Below are 6,950 nucleotides of genomic sequence, written 5' to 3'. Positions count from 1 at the left end.
AGAAGAAAGAGCTTAAATTTTATTCAATTTGGAGAATTTTACAAATGTGACCTAATTTAGCTCTCATGATAATGCCACATGAGATAGAGATTGGTATTTTTTCTTTGTCTTTTCTTTTCCTCCACTTTATTCGAAAGATAAGAAAAGCGAAGCTCAAAGAAATTAGTTATTGCGTCAATCATTATTCAGAGCTTTGTCTGTCTGATTCCAGAGCCATTAGTTCATTTTTCTCTATTTAAAAAAAATAAATAAATAATAAGAGGTTTCATCTTATTAGGCCACTGTTCTCAGAGGTCCTCCTTACAGGATTATCCTAGGAGAAATTGTCCAATTTACTTCAAGGAAGTAACTCCCCTTAAATATAACTGATTCAATTTTTCTCTTATGAAAACAAAACAAATAAATTAAATCAAGATAAAACAAAGAATTCTGATAATTATCTGGATTTTTTTACTTACTTAATCTTTGTCAATATGTTATTTATCATTATGTACATAAAATATACTCTCATGTGACTGTAAATTGTGACCCAAACTTTAATTCCAGCTTGTCTTCCATTATCTGCTTAATTAGTGTTGGTTGGGTGTAATCCGACTTTCTCTCCTCCCCATTCCCCCACTACTCTACTATAAAGTACATAGCTTTTCTTTTCTCTCATGGGAAATAAAAACACACAGTTTCTCATTGTCTCAACACATCTTAATTCAGGAAATGGAATGTCTAGTCTATGAGGTTAATCGATATTATGCACCTTATTTAATTTCAGATCTTCCACCCCTTCAGACCAGGGCCTGACTGAGGGTGGGAGACTGCTGAGTGTCATAGGCAGACTTTACAGTCAGCTTTTGGTATTCAGCTTCCTTGCATCCATCTTCCTCTCTGCAACTTCTCTGACAAAATTTGACTAGATCGTTTGCCTGTGCACCAGGCAAGTGAGTATGGCAGGTACTGGCAAGAAGATAAGAAAGATCTCATTTGAGTAAATGCCACTGGGAGTTGATTTCACCTTCCCTGGTTTTGGCAAAGGTTTCTTTGAAAGTTTGCTGCTTAGGCTCCTCCCTCCTGCAACTATCTCGTTGAGGATGGAGGCATCTTCACATCTTTAATAAAGGTGCTCGCTTGCTTGCAACAGTTTTCTTAGCTGTAGGTGTCTGGTAGTTACCTTCAGCTTCTTTTGGCTGAGATTTTCCCTCCCATCTGCACAACCTTCTTGGATAGAATACAAAGCAACAGCTCACCAGAATGTTCTCCTCAACATGGCACACATCCGAATCATGAGAAACACATATTCTTCACCCCAGTTCTCTGGAGGACCGGATCAGTACTAGAGTATCAGTACTCTTAGCTCTGCCTTACGAAAGCCCAAAGACCAGAGTGATCCCAATGCAGGTAGAATCACTGGAGCTTTGGAGAAGTTCCTCCCCTTTAACCTTGAGCTGAAGGAGGGAGCAGCACTCACTCATCTTTCCTGGGAGATGAAATAAAACTAACAGCATATTCTTCTGCAAAATATCCTCCTTAAAACATTCACACTTGTGATTTTTAAAATATCATTTGAATGAGACAAGGTTTTCAAGAGTCATAATTATTAGACATTTCTTTTAAAACTCTATGCATGTTGATTTATTCATTTTGGACTCTCATAACTGATAAAGGCTCCTCAGTTAAAACTCAGGCCAAAGGACTGAATTTAAGCATTACATTATAAGCATTCGATGATTTTTCCATTTGTCATGATACCACAGTAAGCCATAGAAACTTGGGTCATAAATAGGAAAAGCAGGCAATAAACACATGACGCCTGCTTCATGTTAATGCCAAGGGTAATTAAACAGTGTATCTCAAAATTAAGCATAAATTAGTAGGGATTAGTAAACTAGTATGAAAATAGTGTATATGTCAGGGAAGCAAAAAAAAAATACTCTGGAAATATTTAATAAGAGAGAATATAATGCAGGGGATTTTTAACTTATACAGATTTTTTTTGGAAGAGCTGGGGGTTCCAACATTTGAAAAACACTGGTGTATTATCTAAGTTTTCTGTAAAACAAAAATGAATAATTCGCTCATCTGGAAAGAGATACCAAAACCTCACATCTAATATCTGGATCCCAATGAACAATAGTGGGTTTTCAGTGCTGTTTATCAGCAGGCTCTAATTTAGAACCCTCCTAAGAGGATTGTCCCTTGTTTTCAGGGAATAGAAGCAGATGGGAAAGGTACTTAGTAAAAAATAGACATTTCTGCACAGAGATATACGCATGATTTTTTTTTTCTGCTAGAACTTACCAAAGATAAAGTAGAACATATTCTAAAATGTAAAGTGGCAGCAGTGGTAAGAAATTAAAAGTAGTATCAGAAATATATGTGACCTCAAATAAATATATGAACTAACAAAAAAAACCTGTAAAAACAATGTTGTAACATAAAAGAAAATAGAATTGAGTTCAAGAGAACTCTACGAATGTATGGTTTCTTAAAGGATAAATGATGATAATGTTAAGCAGTTATTTTCCAAAAACATGTACATTGATTAACCTGTTGTCAAAGTACTTATTTTCTAATAAAAGTGACATTTACAGAAAATACATTATGAAACTGATGTTTTACACATCTGAGATATAATAAAGAAAGGCATTATAATAGACTGTAACTCATCTTCTTTTGGCATTTCTTATACTCATCAAATACCTCAGAAAGGATCTCAAGTAAGAAGCAATAAAACCTCTTAGCAGAAAATGACATGAAAGCCTTCCCCCTGGTTCCACTGCATGTGTAACTAAGTGACTCTCTAGACTAGCAGCACATAGCAAATATTCTTCCAGGAGCGCCAAAGTAACAATTAATGTAGCAAAGGGACATTTTACAATTCAGCCCAGTGTACACTTCATTAAGTGGATCACTAGGGATATGCTAAGTAGCTACTAACATATTTTAGAGTATAATTCCGAAGTGTTTATTTTACACACACACACACACACACACACACACACACACATACACACACACACACACACACACACACACACACAGCATTTAAGAATTGAGATATCCAGATTTTTAAAAGTGACTGCCCTCAAAACTAGAACATTTTGTGTTCTGTTATTCATAATATTAAACTGAGAAACTTGAATTGCCAGTATAAAGCCAAGTGTAACATATTATTTATTGCTCTTTTCAAAATGATGTAAGGACTTAGATTTCATCCAAGATTCTAAAAGTACCATTTCTTCAAAGAATGTAAAATGTGCTTTCAAGTAAAAAAAATGTGTTTTTTCTTGGGGTACTGTTATCCTTTTTTTCCTACTATGGAAATATAGCTGAGATTGAAAAAAACACATTGATTCTGACAATCTTAAACATTTTTGCTAAGGGCTATATTTTGTAACAGTGTGAATGCAGAATAACGAATATTATTAGAGTTAAAATAATAAGTATTTTTTTTGCAGCTGTGTTTTTAATTGATAGCAATTTCAAAGTAGAGTAAATGGCCAAAAAAAAATTGTTTCTAAGTACTATATGCTCTCCTGTTTTGTTCTCTTATACTACAAGTGTCTTCTGTTTGTTAATCATTTCCATAATTTACTTTTAGTTTGCCCTTTCTTTTCTTTGTGAGCTAGTCCTTTGTGAAAGTGTTGGGATTTATCTATGGTTACCCATATAAAGAGGCTTGCATTTGCTTGGAAGAACATTGAATATTAGAATCCAAGTTGTTAAGGAGAGCCTGCCAGTCTGGCAGCTGATTAAATGTTTTTTTTTGTGTGTGAAATCAGACACTTTGTTCTCCTCTTGGTGGGTAAATCAAGAACCAACATCCTTTATGATGAGATCAACTATGATATTGTCATTCTCTGTACAACTGAACTCTGCAGCTCTTACAGAATTTCAAAGATTTAAATATTCTATGCTCTCTTAAAGTCCAGTAGGTAATGAACATGGTAATTTTTTGAAGGACTTGTCTGAAGTTGATATAGAATCCATAATAATAACATATAAGGACACATTACTTAGTAAATATTTAGTGAGTACCTATTCTGCTCCAGACACAATGCTAGGATCTAGACATATTTTAGCCTAGAATAAAGATGGCTTAGAAGAGATTCTCATCTTGCCACGAATTTTCTTTAATGAGATAACTTCAATTAAATTGACAAAGACCATCTTATCCTCATGATTTAGAAATTCTGCATTAGGCACTCATTTATTCATTGTTTTGACCAATGCTATGTTTCACAATATCAGGTTTTAGAATATTTTGAATTAATATAGTGTTCTTTTTTATATCATCGGAGTGGCAGTAAATCTCATGTCCTTTTGGGGCCTTTGAACTTGATAACAATACTTCTGTTGACTGCTTAAAGTTTACTTCATTCTGAACACCAAGGGCCTTTTCTGTTATGAATACATCACCTAAACCATGATGTTGGGAGTTCAGTATCCATCATCTTTCCACCTTGTGACTCAAACTTATTTAATGACACATGGGAAGGTTTGGCCCTGTGCTAAATCAACACTTCTTGTCAAGGGGATAAATAAATTCTGGTGTTGGGTGACTTCATCAACTCCTACACAACTTATATTGTAAAGGGGACTAGGAAATCTTCGTCAGTCATTTGTCTGACCTACCCACTCAGATGTGACTGTGCTTCCTCAATTTATGTACAGAAAGGGAATATTCATGTTAGGTACAATTATATTTACAGCCAGAAATTAAATCATTAAATATTGCATAGGACCCAGGAAGGGAGAAATGACACTCATGAAGTAGTGGTATTGGTGTGAAATAAAGAGCAGATCAGCGAATGATCCAGGTTATGAGGGACTCTATTATTACATTGAAGAGGTGACGGCAGGACCATTGAAGTTGTCAAGACTGAAAATACACCCTCCTTTGGGAGAGTTCAGCAGCACAGATATCCTTAAAAACCAGTTTCTTCTTTTTATATAAAGAGTTCCAACTAGCATAGACATCTGCCCAAAATAATTTTTGGGTTATATATATACCAGTGATTGAAGTCAGAAAAGAATGCACTATAGTTCTATACGCAAACATTAAGAGCCAATGTATAGATAATTGCTTACATTATTTAATTTATGTTCCAAGTTACTGATGAAATGTTGCTTGTGCTTTTTGTTTATATACATATTCTCTCTTTCACACACACACACACACACACACACACTTGCTCATTACATATTTACATTCATATGCAGCAATTCACATGTTTAAAATATACTACTTGCACTTGGATCCCAGAATGTCCCCAAATCGATTTATCACATACTTAATTCAACATAAACAATTATAGTTGGATTTCAAATATCACGACATTGTTTTCATAACAATAGTGTTTTTATTTTATTTAGCATCCCAGTTCAGACTGCAATGAATCTGTACAATGTATCTTCAGTTAAAATCAAGTCATTTATTTTTTTTTCAAATATATTTCAGGCCTTCTGTCTAGTTTCATTGCTGTTTATGAGGTTTTTGACTTATTTTGTTCTGTTTTGTTTTTCTAGCTGGCTTACTTAGTCAGCTTCATGAAGAAAGCTTCTATGTGTTTACTCTATATTGACCTACAGCTGAACATTGACAAAGAGAGAAGAAAAAAACATGTTTTCATATATCAATAAAGACATGGACTTGAGAAACAATGACATACAGATCAATTTGTGGCTCAGAAATCTGAAATTGTGTTTCTTTTTATTGTTAAGCAGGAAGAGAATAGAGAGATTTCAGAGTGCTTTGTTCAGTAAAAAGGGATCATGACCCAAATCAGACAATGCCTCATATTTTCAACAAAGCTGTTTGGCTTTTGAAATGTTATCATTAAATACATTTATTGGCATTGTCCAGTGGTTATCATTTTTTGGCCACGTTCTGCATATGGACTCATCTGCACCTAGAGATGAAACACTAGTATATGTTCTCAAAAGGAGAAAGGGGCCTTGACCGTGTTGTTCACACTTATTTCTCAGACTGATAGAATTGATCTGGGCATGCTTCCCAGCCAGGGCTGATTATTCAAAACTCCTCAGATTCTTCTAATATGGAGTTCAAGTTGAGAACCAGTGGGCTAGAACAGGGCTTCCCAAATCTTAATGTGCATGTAAATCATCAGGATACATTTCTAAAACATGATTCTGACTTAGCAGGTATTGACTGGATCTTGAAAGTATGTATTTCTACAAAATTCCTAGAGGATACATTGCCAGCATTTCATGTACTACATATTGCATAACTAGGGCCCAAAAGATATAGCAGGTATAATTGCAAACTCAGCAAAATGCTACAGCTTTAATCGTGGCTACAATGCCCAATCTTCTTTTTAACAATATAATACAGAAGCTCAAATTACCTTACTGCATTTTTTTTGATTTTCCCAATAAATATTTATGATGCTTTACAGAAGAGGCCCACAATTGGTTATCTACACTAATTTTTAAAGATCCAATTGTGAAAAAATATGCTTTCAGAACAGAGTCATATATTTACCTATAAATTTTAGAATATATCATAAGGCCCAGTATAGTGAATATGCTGAAAGGTGATACTATAGTGAGAATTGATTGGCATTTCATAACAGAAGCACAGTCTGTTGGGGCACTGTTGGGGAGAAAGCCCTGTGAACAATCACACATGAAACCTTTACTTGAAACATCAAAAACATTGCTAATCAAGATGTTGTCTAAAATATTTTCCAAAATCTACAACTAGAACATATTTCTGGCTACATTCTGAAGCATTTCAGGCAATCTACAAGAACAAACTATGAGTATCGTACTATTTAATCTAGGATTTTGTCTTATGCTGATAACTTCACAGTCACAATCCTTCAAACACAACCAAGCATGTGCTTTGGTTTCATATTTTGAGAATATCTATTTGGTTTAACACAAGAAATCACAAATATGGTAGCTCGCCATCATCCATTTCTTAAAACATGTGT

Source organism: Rousettus aegyptiacus, unplaced genomic scaffold (genome assembly GCF_014176215.1).
Source record: "Rousettus aegyptiacus isolate mRouAeg1 unplaced genomic scaffold, mRouAeg1.p scaffold_m13_p_4, whole genome shotgun sequence".
Classification (NCBI taxonomy): Eukaryota; Metazoa; Chordata; class Mammalia; order Chiroptera; family Pteropodidae; genus Rousettus; species Rousettus aegyptiacus.
This window is presented reverse-complemented; position numbering follows the sequence as displayed.